General features: G+C 42.8%; 1 protein-coding gene across 1 annotated transcript in view; it reads right to left on the reverse strand.

The window, feature by feature from the left end:
• SYTL2 (synaptotagmin like 2) overlaps positions 1-20,976 on the reverse strand; it is a 127,220-nt gene extending 106,244 nt beyond the window's left edge. Inside the window, 1 exon segment of the mRNA XM_073879805.1 lies at positions 20,865-20,976. The gene's annotated coding sequence lies outside the window, so the exon portion shown is untranslated.
• Between the last annotated feature and the right edge of the window lie 261 nt (positions 20,977-21,237).

Genomic DNA, 21,237 nt, shown 5'->3' on the forward strand with positions numbered 1-21,237 from the left:
TGTGGAGCACTGGGTGTATGCACAAACAATGAATCATGGAACACTACATCAAAAGCTAATGATGTAATGTATGGTTATTAACATAACAATAAAAAATTTTAAAAAAAGAAACAATAAACCAAAGAGAAAAAACGATTTCACAAGAAAAGTAATCATAAAAGCAAATTGTTTGTTAATAAACTGCATCCCCCATCCAGATTCTTAGTTTCATAATTGTTGTTTCCTCTTCATTACAAAATATAAATACTTATAAGGAAGGAAGTCATTTGAGAATTGTTATTAATCAAACTCTATGTCTCCAAGAGGAGTCATTTTCTTTTGAGACTGAATTAAAAATCTTCTCCAGTAGACAGACACGGAGAAAAGTTTCAGCCATCCCAAATTTTGATAACATCCATGAAATGTAAACTGATATATCTCATAACCAGTGTTTTATAAACTTGTCCTTAAAAATCAAGGCCATGTTCTCAACACTTTCTGTCATGGAAGTTGTTGCAACAGGCAAATAAATAGGCATTTCCATGGTGAAGGGCTCACAGCTGTCACATTATTTAGTTCTGCACAAATGAAAAATCCTATTACCAAAAAAAGGCTGGAGAATCTATGGCTAGAAGCTGGCAAGCAATTGCATTTTCATATTTAGTCAGTATGCTCCCTCAATGCAAATATGAACCCTGCAAAATATTTAATTAAAAATAACTATGTGGTCCAGGGGCGCCTGGGTGGCTCAGTCATTAAGCATCTGCCTTCGGCTCAGGTCATGATCCCAGGGTCCTGGGATCGAGCCCCACCTCAGGCTCCTTGCTCAGTGGGAAGCCTGCTTCTCCCTCTCCTGCTCCCTCTGCTTGTGTTCCCTCTCTCGCTGTGTCTCTCTCTGTCAAATAAATAAATAAAATCTTTAAAAAAATATATAAAATAAATAAAAATAAAAATAACTGTTATGTGGTCTATAAAACAAGTCCAGCATAACTGGAAGCATGTCAAAATAAGAAGTTAATCCTTCGCTATCTTTAAGTGATGATGCTATATAATTCATTAGAGAAAAGAGCTCACAGTTCCTCAATCCCCATGCTCCAATGACTCAAAAGTACAGATTTAAACTCTAAAGGACAATAGAACAAGCAGTAAACCTCCTACCTCCTCAAGGTCACAGAGTAGACTTTCATAGCCCCAAACTCAAAAGAATCCAAATTCCCAAATAGGCATCATAGGTAACTCCATGAACTGGCTCCCCATTGAGGGAAGTTGGAGTCTACAAAGTCTAATCTGCTTATGTGGGCTTGATTTCTACTATTTGATAATTTAAGGAAAGAAAAAAAATCATATTATCGGAGGGAGGACAAGACTCAAACATGAATTCTCATTTCTTTCTGATAAAAATTTAAATAATTATTTGAGGTTTACATAGAAGCGAAAGAAAAAGCAGAATTTCCAAAAATTGCTCCAGGAATTCATGAAAAGTGGAGTCCTTCATCTGCAATTTCCTTTTAATAAATAAAATCAAGAAATACCACAAAATAGATGGCCTTTAAAAATGCCTAGGCTCCCTCGAATGATATTTGACAAGAGCACCAAGACCGTTCAGTGGGGAAAGGACAGACTTTTCAACAAAAGGTCTTGGGAAAACAGGATATCCACGTGCAAAAGAATGAAGTTGGGCCCTTACCTAATAGCATATACAAAAATTAACTCAAAATTAATCAAAGGCCTAAATGTAAGACCTAAAACTAAAAAACTCTTAGAAGAAAACACAGGGAAAAAGCTTCATAACATTGGATTTGGCAATGATCTCTTTGCTATGACACCAAAGGACAAGCAACAAAAGGAAAAAAAAAGACAAATTGGATTTCATGAAAGTAAAAAATTTTGTGCATCAAAAGACACTATCAACAGAGTAAAAAGGCAACCCACAGAATGGGAGAAAATACTGAAAATCATGTATCTGATAGGGGATTAATATCCAGGATATATAGATAACTCCTAAAATTCAACAACAACAAACCCCAATTCAAAGTGAGCAAAGGACCTGAAGGGACATTTCTCCAAACAAGACCTACAAATGGCCAACAAGCACATGAAAAATACTCAACATCACTAATCACTTGAGAAAGTTTAAATTAAAACTACAAGATATCACCTCACATCTATTTGTTTTCATTTTTTTAATTATGTTCAGTTAGCCACTGTACAGTACATCATTAGTTTTTGATGTAGTGTTCCATGATTCATTAGTTGTGTATAACACCCAGTGCTCATCACAACATGTGCCCTCCTTAATGCCTATCACCCTGTTACCCCCTCCCCCCACCCCCCTCCCCTCTGAACCCCTGAGTTTGTTTCCTGGGGTCATAGCAGCAGTGTCTCCAATAGCCAAACTGTGGAAAGAGCTGAGATGCCCTTCAACAGATGAATGGATAAAGAAGATGTGGTCCATATATACAATGGAATATTACTCAGCCATCAGAAAGGATGAATACCTACCTCACATCCACTTGAAAGGCTACTATTAAAAAAAACCCAGAAAATACAAAGTATTGGCAAGGATGTGGAGAAACTGAAACCCTTGTGCACTGTTGGTGGGAGTCTAAAATGGTAGAGCTGCTGTGGTACACAGTAAGGCAGATCCTCAAAAAATTAAAACCTGAATTACCATATGATCCAGTAGTCCCATTTCCAAAAAATTGAAAGCACGGTCTCAAAGACATGTGTACACTCATGTTCATAATATTATTCACAAGAGCTAACACATGAAAGCAACCCAAGTGTCCACTGATGGATAAATGGATAAGCAAAATGTGGTACATACATAAAACTGAATATTACTAAGCCTTAAAAAGGAAGAAAATTTTGGTATATGCTACAACACAGATGAATTTGTGGACATTATACTAAGTGAAATAAACCAGTCACAAAAACAGAAATACCGTATGATTCCACTTATATGAGGTGGTTTGTCAAATCATAGAGAAAATAGAACAGTGGTTGCCAGGGGCTGGGGGAAGGAGAGAACAGGGAATTATTATTTAGTGAATATAGAATTTCAGTGCAAATGTAACTGAACCAATATGAGTTCACTCCTTGGTGAGTCACAGAAACTATACCAGGTGAGTTGTCACACAAAGAAAAAAACTTTATTTGCAGCAAATAAGGAGATCACATGGAAGCTTCCAAAGCCATGACTCTGAGAGAGAGAGAGAGAGAGAGAGAGAGAGAGAGAGAGAGAGAGAGAGAGAATGGGTGCCTTTGGTTTAGGGTTAGGATGAATATTCAGATAGGGAAGCTCTGTCATCCTATGTAGAGGCAGGCATATGGGCATACCTGTGCCTTAAGGAAACATGCCTATACATATACTGTATGTTATGTAAATAAGACCAGAGCTCCTCTCTGGGCAGAGATTTTAGTATTATAATTGATGGTCATTCCAGGGGTCAGGCCACTGGAGTCAGGGGTTTAGCTCAAAAGGTCTGGGTGGTCTGGTCCGTAGGTGTTATCAAGGCCTTTGGCATCACCTGAAGTGTGGTTTCAGGTTTCATTTGCCTGAGGTAAGAGGAAAAATGGAAAGAAGAGTTTAAGGAAAAACGTTAAGACAAAGGTTAGTGAGTGACAAGCAGGTGGGCAGTAAGGTCAGGTCTTGGGGTCTAGCCAGTGACAGGAAGAGTTATGGAAATGGATGGTGGAGATGGCTGCACAAAACTGCGGATGTGATGCCACTGTACACGTAGAAAAGGTTAGAATGGGAAATTTTATGTGTATTTTACCAGCATTTTTAAAAAATGGGGAAAATGCCTACATTCCTATTTCCTTATAATACCACTAGGGAGAGGTCAAGTGGCTGTCGGGTATCCACATTTATGTTTCTGAATTACCACTCACTCTGTGACCTTGGGCAAGCGACTTAGCCTCTCTGCATGCCAGCTTCCTCATCCACAAAATACCTACTTGAAAGTGTGAGGTGAGATGAGATGAGTTTGCATGTGTAAAGCACTTAGTCTAGCGGAGTAAACACTATATATTCACTGTTGTTGTTACTATCACCGCCACTAAATCTATTCTCCGTAATCCAAATAAAATTATATCCTACCAAGGAGAAACCATTTGCATTTCATTCTCTGAAAGGTGATGGATGGCCCGGCCCCAGGTTCAACATCTGATCGAACAATAACTGAATATTCCCTTCCTCAGCCAGAGCGCACTCATGGGAACTGTGTCCTTTGGGCAGCAAGAGAAGTAAGATACTTCGCCCAACTGCATTCATTCAGCAAACGTTAACCATGTACCTAGTCTGGAGCCAAGCATCATACCAGATGCTGATTTTATTTGCTTATGGTCAGCACCTGCCACTGCCATCTCTGGAACCCAAGTCCTTGTTTCCTTACTGAACTGTGCTGATCATCTTAAAGAAATGTTCTATAAAAGCATTTCCCAGGATGAAATTAACAAGAATACAAGAGGGCACCCTCAACTCTCCATTTCTATTTTCCTCCCTATAGTTGTATTAACAATAATTTTTAAAAAAATGAACTCTCCATTTCTTTCAAATTTAATAAAGCCAATTGTTCCAAAATAAGTTTTTGCCCAAAATCTGTCAAGAGGGAGACTTCAGGGAGACTTGGCAAAACGACGGAGCAGACCCTCCCCAGCCTTCCCTGGGCAGGCACATGAGCAGAGGCAAGAAGGTTGCTAGTGCTGCACCCGGAGACCCTGGAACTGGGTAGGAAGGGCACACATGTGTACGGAGCATACTCAAAAGCTACCCTCCTCTCAAACTTCCAGCCGGGCACCAGCAGCAAACACTTCTCAAAACTTAACATTGACAGAGGCCCAGATAAGATTTAGCCACTTGTTAAAGTGATAGGATGATGAAGTGATATGATGATTAATTATTATTTAATGAAGTCACAGCATGTGTTCAGGCAGCACAAAGGTAAAAAAAACAAAACCAAAACCAAAAAGCACTGCTTTGGGAGTCAGACCTGGGCTTGAGCTCCAGGACTATTTCATAGCTGTGTGACTCTCGGCAAAGATTAACTTCCCTAAGTTTCATTTCCTTATCTATAGTATATGGCTTAAAATTCCTGCCTTTGAGGGTCTTTGTGGGGATTAAAGGAAATGATTCACACCACACGCCTAGCTCATGTCTGACACAATAGAAAGCCAACAGGATGGATGCTCTGCCCACCCTTCATTTTCAGGAAGGAAAAGTGTCCCAAGGAACTCAACTCTTGATTTAGAGGAGTAATGAGAATGGATCCCAGGCAAATATTCCCCCTATTTTTTCTAAGAGCCTAGTTCTGATAACTGATAATTTTGGGACTCTGACAGTACTTGAGATGTTATTTTAAAAAATTCAACAAAATCTTCTCCAATAGCTCTTTCTCACCCAGATTTTAGAGTGGGCAATCAAGAAACTTTCAGCTTTATTCTGCAGAGCACCATATACATTCACAAGACCATGTACATATTGGTCTTATGAACTGGGCTCCTCTTATGTAAAAACCAATAACCTCTCTGAGTGTTTCGTATCTCTGAAGTCTTGGCTTTAAAAAGAAAAAAAGTATTGACTCTGCATCTGTGGCATTTTATTAGGAGTTAGTTGTACAGTTAGGTAGTCAGGGTCAGAGTCCCCACTGAGAAAATATGGAGTCAGGACAGCTAAGATAAAATAGCACTGATCCTGTTTTGCAGCTTAGACAGGACCACACTGACATTCTGCTTTGCAGCCTTTGCAGAAATGACTTCTGCAAAACGTCCTAAAATAAGACAATTAACCATAAAAGCATTTGTCAATATCTTGGGCAAGGGGCAGGTAAGACCTAAGCCCCCAGATGTCAGCAAAAAAAGACCATCAGCACATGGACATTAACCCAATAGGTAGACAGATACATGACCAAAGCCCTGATTGACATGACTCAGCACATCCTGATTTCTTAAGGAAGTTCTGCAAAAGAGCTCATAAAAACCCCTAAACTTAGAAACTCCGGGGGCAACACACTGGGGCCTCCCTCCCTCTCTGGGAGCTTTATACTCTTGTTCAATAAACTTTGCTTTGCTGCCCACCACTCTGTCTGGTCTACCTCTTCATTCTTTGAAGCGGCACGACCAAGAACCACAGACACTAAGCGGACAAAAATCCTGTAACAATTTCATGGTGTGTTGAGGGGATCCCCAAGAGCAGCCCCAGGTTTTAATGCTTTACTAAGAGGACTCATAAGGCAGCATATAGCCATACAGCTATGATTTGTTACACTGAAAGAGTACAAAACATAATCAGCAAAGAAAAAATGTAGATGGGGTGAAGTCTGGGGAAAACCAAGCATAAGCTTCAAAAAGTCCTCTCCCAGAAGAGTCACCCTGGATACACAAGTTCTGAGAACATGTGTGAAATGTTACCAACCAGGGATCTCATTAGACATTCAGTGCCCAGGATTTTTATTGGAACTGGTCAGGTAGACACTCCCTGCCTGGCATGTAACCAAATTCCAGACTCCCAGAAGGAAAGCAGGTGCTCAGCTTCAACTGCACTGTTTGCACAAACCATTTAGGTAGAGTGAGCTACCATTTAGAGTGGTGTGAACCCTTCTCAAATCCAAGTTCCCAGACACCAGTAAAGGATCAAGCTTGCAAGCAGGCCTAAGGATAAACAATCTCAGACCTGCTGTGTGAATTCTTTCCTGCACACAGGGGAACAAAAATCCAAATATCTAATTAATACCCGCCCACTGACCACTAAATTCTCAGAGCCAGTTGATGTATTGAAATCCTTAAAAAAACCATAGTGAACATAATTCAGTGCTTCAAAATATATTCATTCAGCATATTTGTATGGTGACAGCCTGCTGTGCCCCAGGCATTAAGGAAATGACAAGGCCCTTAGTCCCCTTCCTTTAAGAACTTTCAGACCAATAGGAAAGATAAGTACGTAAAGAGTGATAGCAGAAGTTGGAATGGGATGATGGCCATAAAAGAGGTATAAACTTGGCCAGGTAGGGCAGGGAGAGGAAACTTCCTGCTGTGATGAACCAGGAAGTTCTGGTAAGAATTGCCATAGAGCTGCAGTTTTAAGGACAGGTAGGATTTGGGAGTAAGTGACAGGCTAGGAAGAGTCCAACGAGGGGAATAAAAGTATCACTCCAGGCACAGGAAGCTATGTGAACAAAGTACAGAGGCCCCTAGAGGGAAAGGGGGATATGATTAGACTAGAAGACAGGGTTCATAGAAAGAGGAAATAGAAGATAAGACTTAAAAACAGAGGCTGGAGGGCCCTGGGTGGCTCAGTTAAGCGTCGGACTCGGTTTTGGCTCAGGTCATGATCACAGCGTCGTGAGATCAAGCCTCATCAGGTTCCACAATGGGTGGGGAGTCTGCTTAAGATTCTCCCTCTCCCAGGCGCCTGGGTGGCATCTGCCTTTGACTCAAGCCATGATATCAGGGTCCTGGGACTGAGCCCCGCATCAGGCTCCTTGCTCAGCAGGGAGTCTGCTTCTCCTTCTGTCTTTCCCCCCACTTGTGTTCTCTCTCTCTCAAATAAATAAATAAGTAAAATCTTAAAAATATACTCTCCCTCTCCTTCTGCCCCTCCCCCTGCTCACGTGCTCTCTTGCTCTCTCTCAAAATAAACAAAATCTTAAAAAATTAAAAATAAATAAAAAATAGAAACAGAGGCTAGTATCAGATCAGTGAAGGTCTCAGATGTCAGACTGAGATTGTCCTTTATGTGGTAGGTAATGGGAAGCACATGTGTGTGTCTGTGTGTGTGTTTTTACTTTTTTAATCGTGCTACTTTAGCATGATTAGTGACTATAAGCCAAAGGGCCAAGACTTTCTCAGTAAACTTAACAACAGTCAAAGAAGGCTGGAAGTAGCAGAGGAGGTGAAATATAAATATTATTTGGGAAGAACACTGGGAAGGAAGCAGTAACAACATGCCTCAGGAAATGCATGAATCAAACAAGACTCAAAGTTCTTAAACAGAGTTAATTTGTGCAGCAACCCAAGAATGCTAAGAAAGACAGGCAGGTTAAAGGTAAAAACTAATAGCATGGCAGAAAATTCAGAAGACATGGCTAGAACTCCAATGGAGAGGAGGAATCAGTGCTCAGGAGAGAGGCTGTGGCTGGAACCAGAAACATGGCAGTTGCCAACCTAGAGTCTCAACTGGGGGTGATTGAACTCACCAAGGGAAAAATGCAATGAAAAAGCACAGAGAAGGGGCTCCCGGGTGGCTCAGTCAGTTAAGTAACTGCCTTCAGCTCAGGTCATGATCTCCATGTCCTGGGATCGAGCCCATCGGGCTCCCCGCTCAGCGTGGAGCCTGCTTCTCCCTCTCTCTCTGCTTCTCCCCCTGCTTGTGCTCTCTCTCTCTTCCTCTCTCTGTCAAATAAATAAATAAAATCTCTAAAAAAAACAAACAAAAAAAGTACAGAGAAGAAAGCAGATTACATTGTGCTTGTCAAGTAAAGAGAGAAAGAGCAGTCAGGCTGGAAAACAAACAGTAGTGTGTCACAAAGCTGGGGAAAGAATTCCAGGAAAGAGGGAGCTGTCCTAGACCTAGCCAAGCACCACAAGGAGCAGAGGCTGAGTGGGGCAGAGAAAGGGGCACTCGCGAGACTGGGTAACGAGCATGTCACCAGTGACCCTTGCCAATCAAAGACAGAAAACTGTCCCACAGAAAACTGTGTGAGAGCCAAGGCCTCTTGTCACTCTGAAAAAGAAGGTGAGATGAAGTTCTGGGGCTAGAGAAAGCAGTAGAAAGAGGACCCATCCTTCAAAAGAAGAGATGGTTGTAGAGACATGGTGTCTGAACAATAGTGGCATTGGCTGTTTGCCCCTTCAACATGGCTGCCTGCCCCTTCTCTTTCGGTGGGCAGAAATGAGGAGATGTTCAGGGATAGTCAAAGGTGTTCCTCACAACCCAAAGGACAGGGATGATTGTGCAAAGCAGCCACTTCCTCAGCCAGCCACGGTGGACAATGGCAGAATGTAGGAGGAAATGAAATGCAGAACCACCCTGGCCCTTCCAAGGGGACACTGGTATGAGAGTGGCAGAGCCTCCATTTTCAGTATCAGATGTATCAACAGAAAAAGCTCCCTGTCAGAGGCAGATGGTTCACTTTACTCCAGAATTCATCATTTGCAGGTCACTAAATGTTCCTCTTGAGGAAAAGTGGTCCTCTCCACTGTTAGAAGCTTACCTGTTGGGTATCCACCAGCAGGCACAATATTTTTCCCCAGACACACAGACCCATTGGTAACAGGCATTTTGGAGAAGCCAAAGACTATACAGGGAAAGTCCACAGCTATGCATTTCTTTTGCCTTGAGCCAACAGAACTTGGCTCTTGAGCTTGACAAAGAGCACTATAAACACATACATACACACACACTGAGAAGTTCTCTTTAGACAGACTACTTCAGTTCAAATCCTGACTCTACCACTTATTAGCTTTATGATCTGAGACATCTCTTAATCTCTGTGTTTTCTCATCTATAAAATGGGCTTAACAATAGTACCTATCTCATAAAGTTGTGGTGAGGATTACATGAGCTAATTTGTGTGAGTGTTCAATAACTGTTAGCTATTACTACCTCTTTTGAGTCTCACTATAATTCCATGAAGTAAAGCTAGGTAATCATTAACAACTCCTATTACTAATAAGGACACTGAGGCTCGGAGAGGAAATACTTGCCTAATTTTCACACAGAACAGGACACAAGGCAGGATCTTAAAATAGCCCAGTCTCCTCAACAAGCTGCACAAAGCTCTCCACGATCGGCTGACTGCCTACCTCTCTAGCCTCAGGTCCTTCCAGTCTTGCTTTGAACATAAAATTGTGCCCACAGCACAATTTCCTGCCCTTAACCTTCTGATCCCTATTCATCCATCAATCTCCTCTCAAGTGCTGCCTCTTCCAGGAAGCTCTTGGCACTTGATCCCCCTTCCCCTCATGACCCCAACTCCTTCCTCTCTGCTTACATCTATTAACATCACATTGCATGGTAATCACAGAGATCTGTCTTCCCTGCTGATTTCTGAGCCTAAAACAATTTCTGGCACATAATAAACACTCAGCAAGTGTTTGTCCAATGAACTCTTGCCTCCAAATTTGATATTCTTCCCACTAGTGCACACTTCCCCTTTTATCAACAAACGTTCACTAGTAATAGTCTAAAAAGAGGAGAAACAAAAATCAACCAATCATACTGTATTTAAATATTAAAACTAACACTTGGTCATCATAACTAGAAATAATGAAACACACAAATACACCAAAGACCTGACCCCTCCCTTGTGCCTTTGGTCTCAAAGGAAAGAGACCAAACCCACATCTATCAAGGACTCTGACTAGGCTCCATTAACCCATTGAGAAGGACCTGCACTTGCCCTAAGAAGAAGACAGGTTCAAAGATCTCATACCCTAACACTTCCAGCGGAGATGTCTTCAGGAGTGTTGGGTTACCTATTGCTCCCTGCGTACCACATGTCAGCCCAAGACTTGCTTTCAGTTCTTGACTGCTCAGAGAGTGATCCTGGGGAAAGCTTATCAGAGAAGGAAAAAGCAAGCACATCCACTCCATCCTCGCTTCCTCACACACCAAGCAAACCCTGGCGCTCAGCTCCATGGTAGGGTCACACGTGTCCCCGCAGAATCTGGCAGCTAGAGCCACATCTCCCCACACCCTTGGTTCCTAGCCACCACCCAGATCATGGGGGAAGCAAGTGTCTTCTCTACATCTACGCATCTCTAGTAACAAGGTGAATCTCCCCAGTGGCTCTCCCCAAGGAACTCCAGGTATAGATCAATTTTCCCTCTGGTCTGGATAAAGCAGACAACACTCAGGAAAACATAAACACAGTCCTAGAAACACACAAACACAGTTGTGTGTACTTGTGTTTGACCTTGACTACTGAAGGAGAAAGGCCACCCAGTTTCTTGCAATTTGTCCATAAATGATTGTTTTCTGGCCCAAGCCTCCCTGCTTGTCCCCTGAGGAAATTCAGGGACTGATAACCACAGCAGCACATGCAGAGCACAAGACATTCAAGAAATCACTACCCAAATTCAGCATGCACTGAATCTTAAACTCAATTCTGGAGATTTGAAAAAAAAGTCTTAATATCTTTCTGGATCTAAGCCTCAATCACTTGCCAAAAGCATCCCTGGTCCTTTACTGAAAAATGGTTACTTAGCTCCAAAGCAGAGCATATTTATCCTCTTGGAATAATATGGCTCCAAGTGGTCCAGTCCATAAATTAGGATATGGAGTCATTATTTTCCTATACATATGTTCCTTCTTGTAGAAGTCTTGAATTAAATAGCAGCCCCATCTCTACAAGAACCTTTTACAAAAAGCTTTAAAATATATTACTTTATCTGGATCCATAAGTCCAAAGAATTGTGCCTTCAATCAAATCCATCTTCCATAACTTGGGCAGTGTTTTTGTTTGTTTGTTTTTAAAGGTTTCATTTATTTATGTGAGAGAGAGAGAGAATGAGAGAGAGAGAGAGTGAGCATGAGAATGAGAGAGAGAGAGAGCAAAGCGGCGGGGGGTGGGGTTCAGAGGGAGAAGCAGACTCCCCACTGAGCAGGAAGCCTGATGTGGGACTCCATCCTGGGACTCAAGGATCATGACCTGAGCCGAAGGCAGTCACTTAACCAACTGAGCCACCCAGGTGCCCTAACTTGGACAGTGTTAATCATTTCCATAATTTAGGCTGTTTGTCCTAAAGAGAAATCCAGTTATCTCACTCACACGATTGAGATACTTCCATTAGTTCCTTGCAGTCTCCAAGGCAAAGGGCAAGTTTTTGACCTGGTTTCACCATTGGGCTTCAGCCCAACACATGAGCAGTCCCTCCAGCCACAACTTCTCGGCCCTACATGCCAACACCATGGTCTCTCCCCTGGTATCCCATGCCCTTCCTGCCTCTGTGCCACTAAACACCAAAGTCCTTGAACCTGTCCTTTCTACCCCATCCCCTCCTCAATCTAGCAAACTCCTCCTGGGCCACAGTTCCACCTCATTTGTCACCCTCCAATGTTCCCAGGCAGTGTTCTCTACAATCTCACAACGAGATGTATTTCCACTAGAACATTTACATTGAACTATAAGAACTCTTTACCATTGTCGCCCTTATCATGGGCATTTTCTTGTTCTTTTTTTAATCCCTAGAATCTGTTGTCACCCTAATGATTAGATAAAAACCTTATAAAAGAGTGGGGCAACTATCATCAGCCCCTGTTTTCTCTAGGTAGAAATGGAAGCACCTGTAAAATTAAGAGATTTGAAGAAGTACAGTTGAATAATGGCAAAGCTTGTACAATGGGATCTCTCAAGAGCCAACAGAGGCATCAAGGAGGAAGAGAAGAGAGAGGGAAGAGAACGGACATGGAACAGCGACCCTGGGCAAGACACAATGTTAGACCTTTTAATATATCCATTATCTAATTGATTCCTTAGAGCCACTTTGTAGAGATGGAAGACAGATGCAATTTTTTCAGAAAAGAAAACTCAGATTCAGAGGGGTTACTTGTTCAATTACACAATTAATAAATGGATCCGAGGTTTAAATTCAGTACTGTCTGACTGCAAAGCCAAGTTGATTCCAAGACAGTGGCCTCTATAGGGAACATGCACTTCCAGACTCACACTTGCCCATGGACACAATCCAGAAACACTTTCCTTGCTATAGCCCCTCCCCTATCACCATGCTGGCCACTGTGCTTCCCAAGATTCTGGCTTCTGACTTTCCACCTATGACTGCACCTCATCCATCTGCTACTCACCTTCTAGCAACAACACAGGGATCATACCACCGCAGAAAGGTGGTATGATGCTATTTCAAAAACACCTACATGTGCATGCTATCAGAGTTAAAAAGTGTCATATTTAAGTGGTCTGAGTAGGGTACCTGGTACAAAGAATTCTGTAATAAATCTCTACAACATGTACAATATGAAGACCAACTTTGTTTTTCCTTAAAAACAAATTCCTTCTCATCTGTCAAATTATAATACCCCAAAATAAAATGTAATTGGGGTCTTCCAGAAATTAAGCATAAAGAAATAATTACTTGCCAGTTCTCTAGATCATATTTCACTTATTCTGGTCCCAGGCAATCCTGCTTCTTAATTGCCAAGTAGGCACCTGTCTCCTTAGGCTATGGTATGTTAGGAAAACCAGATTTTTCTCCTGAAAGACTTATATCAAGTCCATCATTACTGTTTCTATGGTAACAGAAATGTTCCAGGTTTCCTAGAACAGTCCCAGTTTCAAATATAATAATTGGTTATGAGCCTTATGCCAAGCAATATGCTTCAATACAGGATTCGGTAAATGTGGATATAACATCCTTCCTCTAAAGAATACCCAGAAAGAGGCAGTACTTGCAAGGGGACAGAGCATAGGTTTTGAGCCAAGGGAAGTAACTAGAATTCAAATGTTTATTTTGCCATTCACTAACTGTTGACCTTGGGCAATGTACTTAACTTCCCTGCTTCCATTTCCTCTTCGGTAAAATAGGTAATCTTCATCTAGTTCAGAGAACTGTCCTTCCAATTAGGTGAGCAGTGACCTGGCAAGGGACTGACACATAGTATGTACTCAATAGATAGTAAGCATTCTTTTTATCACCATGTTCTTGTTATTATTCATAACATCCCCAAAAGGAATGGAAAAGATAGAATTTCACTCTTCTAAGCAAAAGACCATAAATGATGTGATTTATCTGATGTAAACAGAGCAACTACCTTACTTCCTAAGACACAGCACTTCAGTTACTATATTACAGCCCAGGATTGATACTGACATGGGGCGTTAAATTGCTGACTCATCACTTTGTAATTCAGTCTCACCCCCAGATATTTCCTGCAAGACTTAAACTTAATGACTGCTGTCTCTAGGTAATAAAATTTCCTGAATTTCATGCAACAAGTTCAATTTCAAGTATTATCTTGTATGGTCAAAACATTTGCCAAGCTATGAATCCTCATCCTGCATTTAGAACTGTTTTTAGCTTCTTCCTTCCACGAACAAGAGTGGAAAGCTATGAGGATGGGTGAATGTGACCTTCTCCTACTTTACAGACAATGAAAGTGACATTTATGCTTGGACATATTATCTTCTGATGATCCAAAGCTTGGACTCTAGAGTCAGACTGCCTGGGTTCAAATCCCTGTTCCTCCTCTTATTAGCTATGTCATCTTGGGTAACTTATTTAACATCTGTGCCTTAATTTCATCATCATCAAAGGGGAAAAATAATAGTACTCAAAATAGTATCAATAATAGACTACTGTGAGGATTAAATTAATGGATGCAGGTACAGTGCTTAGAACAGTGCCTAGTACATAGTAACTGCTCAGATATGATCATCATTTACTTGCCTCATGGGGCTTAAAAAAGCAATCTGAAGCAACTAGATATAATGAAATATGTTATATTAGCAACAAAGGACATACCAGATCAGACAAAAATACTTTTGAAATAACTTTTGAGGAAGATGAATCCTACCTAAACAATTACTATCCCCAGGGGCTGTCCATGCAGTCGATCCATAGCATTTGCCCCTGAATGCCTGTGGTTTCAACTATTCACAAGGCATCTTGAATATATGTCACATAGAAACAGTAGTTACATCAAAAATGGCACCAGACAGGTATGAGGTAGTGAGTCCTTGGCTGATGAGTCTTTGGCCAACCACCCAGCAAAAGCATCTCAATCCATTTTTGCTGTTTCATTGATTAAATGTGACCTCATTTAATGCTCAGAGCAACTTTGTGAGGCAAGTATGATCATTCCCATTTTAGACACACAGGAGAAATGATATGCAATGGAGACAGTTGCAGACTTGGGGTAGCAAATGTCTCAGGATGCACACCGTGAGCATGTGCCAAGACAGGAAATGTGAAACAACCCTAGAACCCACTCCAGCAAGAGTCAAAGAATTAAACTGAAAATGGAGACCCCTTACTCCTAAAACTCAAATGACTAGTCTAAAACAAGCAATGGTAAAGAATCTTCCCTAATAAATCTAACATTCCATAGTTCAGTCTTTCTCCCAGTGCAGATTGCTGGTGCAAGGGGTGGGAGTGGCTGAGGCATGGATCTGACTGAGCCACTTGGCTTGGCCTGGGATCCAGCCCCTGCCCTCAGCCTCGAAGCCCTATGTTTTAATCAGCTGACTCAGCCAGTGGCAGGAGAGCCCAGGCGCCTGTGGCCATGAGTAATGGTGGCACAAAACACATCTGTCTAATCAGAAGCTGATGGCAACAGTTCCGTCAAGATTTATGGTAAAACAATGCTTCTGCAAGGGAAAAAATAAATGTCTAGTCACCCAGATGTTAAGCAATGCCTGTCTTTCTCCCTCTGACTTGGAATGCAAATTTGTGGAACTGTTTCCTGGGTCTTATACTCCTACCCCTCAAGTATTTCTTGGTGCTTTTACAGAAAAAGAAGAATTATCTAGAAATAATAAACCAAATCCATTTCTACTAGTAGTGGCTGTGAAGTGTCTAGAAAGTATGGCATTAGGAAATGCTTTTATTTTGGCCTTTTAAAAAAATCTCTATTGTCATTATACAGAATACACAGGAAAGTGTTTTCATAGGGTGTAAGTACACATTTCACATATATAAAGACACCACTCCAACCACCTGGCAGTCACTGTACCATATTTCAGCAAAAATTTCATTTCAGAAGAATCACTCTTTCATTTGTTCAATCCATTAAAAATACTAAGTTCCCATTGAGTATTAGGCAATGTAAATGCAGAATGAAACTAGATGGTCCAAGTCTGTAGGGGCTCAGTCTTTTCCCAAATTGGTCTTTTCATCTCCATCATATTCCAGCCACACCTGGTACTCTCTGTTCTCTCCTGTCTCTCTCCCTCCTTCCTCCCTGTATCTCCCTCTCCTTGAGCTCTGAGCCACTCAAGGGTGTGCTTCTCCCACATTCTGCAAAAGTCATGGCACAAGGCCAAGTACACACATAGCCCTATTGCTAGAAATAACCTGCTTTCACTATACATTTCTGTCAACCAACCTTCCCCAAAGTTACCAAAAGTAGTTCTCCCTCCCAAAAATCTAAGGAGGTTTTAGATTAATAGTAACAAATAGATGAGCAGAAACAATTCTCCTCTCAATGATCTATGGATTGTGTCTTCTGCATGAGGGTGTCAGCTGGGGAGACGCTTAGAATATCATGAGGGACACCAAAAGCTGGAAGCAACAGTAAGTGGAAACATTTTCTCCACACCTGATTTATCTGGATGCGGTAATTCTCTATCAAAGTTCCATCTGGGCAGACATAGATGAAAAACTACCAGAATCATAGATTTTTAAGACTCGAAGGTACCTCCTCTGGTCCTAATCCCTCACTTTATAAAGAAACCAAGGCTCAAGGAGAAGATATGGCTAAGATTACACAGCTGGTCTTTGGAGCAGGAACAGAAGCTGAGAAACCTGCCTCCCAATGCTAGGGCCCTTCCGGAACTGCCAGGAGCTGAGAGCATGCATGCCTGGGAGCAGCCCTTGAGGCAGTGGCTCAAGGGCCAGTATTCAGCCATGCCCTTACAAGCGCCGTGTCTTTCCAGCTATTCTCACTGCTTCTTCCTTGTACACCTCTGCATTGCTTAAGGCAATTAGAGAAAGCCCTGGGATTCTAGGACTCTGTGCCAATGAACAGCTCCCTTGAATGGCAAGGCTGCTTTTATTCTGTGAAATGGGACTATTTCCTGTCCTTTTTTTCAGTTCAGAATTGTGATGAAGATCAACGAGATGCTAGCCATCAAGGAATCATATATTTCAAAGAAAACTTAGAGTAGGAATCCAATAGAGCATTTGCATTATAGTTAAGCCCTACTAAAATGTTAAGCCCATGAGTTAGATTCCAGCATTTTATAAAGACCTACAATACTTTTGATCTTTCTACATTTAAACATCTTTTTAAAAATAGCATATATACTTGCATGCAATTCAAGTAACAATCTCACCTGACACTTGGTCCTCAAGAGTGACTCTGGTAGGGGAAGGTAGAATAGGTGTCATTATCTCCAATTTATGGAAGGGAAAACCAGTTCAGAGAAGCTACGTGTCTTGCCCAAAGTCACACAGGTAATAAAATGCAATGATCTTATCTAAGGCTCCTCCCTGTGCAATTTAGCTTTAGTTTTCTGCTCACATTTTGCACTTCAACAACACTGAAGAGCTACCTTTTCAGTTACATTTGAGGCATTTAAGACACATGAGTCATTTCACAAGAAACACAGCTTGATCCTGAACGCCAGCAACAGCTCCACACACAGCAGGCACTTCCCTCTGCTGGAAACTCCATGACACCAGGGAATTTATTATGGGGCGGGGTCGATTTTGGGGTTCACAAACAGGATTAACCTTTATGATGATCTTATTTATTTTTTATAAGTTCTTTTTTTAAAAAAAAGATTTTATTTATTTGTCAGAGAGCGAGAGGGAGAGAGAAAGAACACAAGCAGGGGGAGCAAGAGGAGAGAGAGAAGCAGGCTGAGCAGGGATCCTGATGCGGGGTTCAATCCCAGGACCCTGGGATCATGATCTGAGCTGAAGGCAGATGCTTAACTTACTGAGCCACCCAGACACCAGAGATTTTTATTTTTTTAAAGTTATTTATTTTTTAGCAAGCTCTACACTCAACGTGGGGCTCAACCTCACAACCCCAAGATCAAGAGTCACATGCTCTTCTGACTGAGCCAGCCAGGGGCCTCATCATTTGTTCCCCCCCCCTTTTTTTTTTAACTTTACTCATATAGACACAGAGAAAAATATTTGAAAGGCTAGCTCCCAAGTTTTGCCTTAGTTATTTCTGAGTATGGATGTATTCTTATTATTATTAATCTGTATTTTTTTTCTACAGTGAATATATATACAGCTCTGGTAATAAGAAAACAAATAATGATCTCACTTGTCACTTGTATGTGTAATCTTAAAAGAGCTGAACTCACAGAAACAGGGACTAGAATGGTGGTTACCAGAGACCAGGGAGTGGAGAAATGGGGAGATGTTCATCAAAGGGTACAAACTTCCAATTATAAGATGACTTAATTTCTGAGGATCTAATATACCACATGGCGACTATAGCTAACAGTGCTGTATTATATATTTGAAAGTTGCTAGAGAGTAATTCTTAAATGTTCTCACTACAAAAAAATAGTAGCAATATATACACGTATGAAATCATCATAGACTTATAAAATGTTATATTCCACTTATATCTTAATAAAACTGGTGGGCGGATCAAACAATAAAGATTTTTTTTATTTTTAAAACACATTCTTCATTCAGATAAATAGGAAAGGGGTTATCTCCACAAGGGGTTGGGAAGCTCTATTACTGTAAACTAAGTGCATTAAAAACGTAAATAGTACCCAAACCCCCAGACCAGAACCTTTGCCCTACTTCTCCATTTGATACTCTCAGCCCCCAAGAATTTAAAACAATATGCCAGGACACCAATTTTACACAAATATTTTGGGGGGGAAACTTGTTTTATATATTGAAACCAAGTTCAACATATGAAACCACATGAAAAAAAATCACATAAATTCTTAAAACAATTTTCAGGCTTGCTGGGGTCAATACCCCAACCCCTAGAAGGGCTTGTCAGTTTCATTATTGGAGATTCTTCTATGGAGAAGTTTGAGAAGCCCTAAGGCAAACAGTACCATCTTATTTACCCCCCTTTTTGAGAGAGACTGTCACTTTTCCTGTTTTTAAAAAATCAATCTTTTCTTCATCTACTATAACTTTAAAATTCTTTATAAAACAGGTGGCAGAAAACATATAAGCAGGCAAATCTGGAAGCCCACAGGGACATAGTTCACTCTACCTCCCTTGCCCAGAGGGGAGAACGGCCTGGCCTGGCACCCTGGGTTCTGAGGATGGTGGGGCCGGGCTGCCCCATTTCGGCAGGATAGCAGACCACTCTGCACAAGGTGCTAATTCATTCATTCCACAAATGTTTATTGGGCAAAGCCTGAGAAAGGCCTCTTAGGGGACAGTGGGATCATTCACAAGCCAACGGTCAGGTCCAGCGGATCAGATGTGGACAATCAATCTTTCATTAGACCTCAAACCACCTCTAGCATAAAGAAAACAGGGCTCCTGGCCCACTCACTCACTAGCAGCTGGGGAGAATCAGGCAGGCGTTCTGGAACAGGACTGCTGCTTGAGAGAGGCTAAAGCAGTCACTAATTCCCACCAGAATGACCGAAACTCCTGCACCATAAATGGTGTAACTCCTCTAAAACTGCTTTGAACAGTGTCTGGCACCTACTGAGAACTCAGTAATAATCATTCTTGCTGTTATGATTCCAGTTTGCCCTTACTCAAGCAGCACCAGGAAAGGTGGAAAGAACACAGGTTTTAGAATCACAGAGACTAGATTTGAATCCCAGCTATGTAGCTTACTAGCTATGTGACTAAGGGAAGCAATCTTTCTGAGTCTCAGCTTCTCATTTGTAAAACGGGGTAAATGTCAGTATACCTTTCCTCATATGGCTTTGTGAGAACTAAAGACACATGATATGCAAAGAAGAATGTCTGGCCCATAAATGCTCAATAAACACAGTCAATTTTGTCACTGCCCTGCCTCCTTCTCCATCACTCTTGACAGGTCCTGGCATCTGACTTCACCCAGACACCACAGTAAGGGGGCAGAAGGACTACAGGAGTAAAGGGAGAGGAGGGAGTACCTGGAGACCTTCCACAGTAAACCCCCCCCCATCAAAGTCCTCAACTCCGTTCAGTCATCCTCTGTTTGGCTGCTGGGGCCACCATTCCCTCCCTGGGAATGGCTGCCAAGAAGGGGCCAGGAAGCTGGACAGCAGTTTGAGTCCATCCACCTTCCCATGTCTGTCTGTCTGAAGCCTACTGGGCTTCTTCTGCACATCCCTGCCAGGCTGTATGGGTTCAGGAGGCTGAGAGTATGATCCACAGTCTGCTCTTATCCAGCTTCCATCTCAACCCAGAGCCCAAAAAGCTCTAGGGGCTGCTGGTCACAAACCAGCACTAAATGAAAATTAGCACTTTTCATTCAGACAGAAAATGGAGCCCCTCAAAGTCCAAGGGGATTTATAAAGTCAGGAGGGAGGAAAGGGAAGCGGAAGGAAACAGGATGGGTGGGGAGAGAGGCCCACTGCTGATAGAGCCCTATGTCCTGGTTGCTGAAGCAGTTGGTTTTCCATCCTGGAAGATGATAAATCCCATTCCTGTGATTTAGAACTCATGACAGGACGAGGTCTGGGTGTAGGAAAATAATTCCAAAACAAAAACTGCTTGTTTTCCAAGTAAAAAATCATCAGCCCCCAACTCCCCCTTCCCAGCACCCCACCTGTAGATCGGTCCTAACGCCCTACTTTACTTCATCTGAGCCACCTGGGGGCAGTTACTCTGCGGTCAGGTCCCGCCAACAGCCAGCCCAAAGCCCAGGGTCAGTTCTCAAAAGCCCCGGGAAACGCGACAGCCCAGCAGAACCCCCGCCTACCGGGTACCTCGGCTTCCCGAAGACTGGGCTCCCTGGGCAGCGGAGCTGGCTCTTATAGGTGGGGATCTGAAGAAGGGAGCTTGCCGGATGCCAAAACACTGCTCGCGGTTTAGAACTCAGAACACGACAAAGCATCAGCCAACACCAACACCTCCCTCATTTAACAAAGACCCGGAGAGGGAAAGAAAGTTGCCCGAGATAACACATCGAGTGGGCAGAGAGAGACTAGAACCCCGCTGCTGTGAGTCGCAGTGGGGAAGGGAGAGCATCTCGCCTCCTCCCCGCGTCCTCGAGTCCGCAGACCCAGTAGGGTGGTGCAAACCCCGAAACCCTCGGCGCGGCGCGTTACCTTCCTCCGGACCCGGCTCGGGGAACCTTCTCTCCCCCAGAAAATGCACCCCGGGCTCCGCCCCGCACCCGTCCAGGTGTTGCCCCGCCGCTGTCAGCGCGGGGCTGCGAGGGCAGGCCCCTTCCTGCGGGGGGCGGGCAGGCGCGCAGGGGCGGCTCCCGGGCGCGCCGACCAATGGCGTGGCGCCCGTGCCCCGCCCCGCACGGCCCCGCCCCGCCCCGCCCCCGGCGCGCGGGCACTCCAGCCGGCTCCCCTGCCCTTCTCGCACCTACCCTGCTCCGGTGCTGCTGCTTCTGTCCCCCTTGGCCCTCCCCGCCCGGCCTGTTCAAGTGCACCTTGCCCTCAAACAACTTTTCTACTGTGTACATAAAGA

The sequence above is a fragment of the Callorhinus ursinus genome, unplaced genomic scaffold, assembly GCF_003265705.2.
Source record: "Callorhinus ursinus isolate GAN/ISIS: 27379988/994484 unplaced genomic scaffold, GSC_fseal_2.0 scaffold35, whole genome shotgun sequence".
NCBI lineage: Eukaryota > Metazoa > Chordata > Mammalia > Carnivora > Otariidae > Callorhinus > Callorhinus ursinus.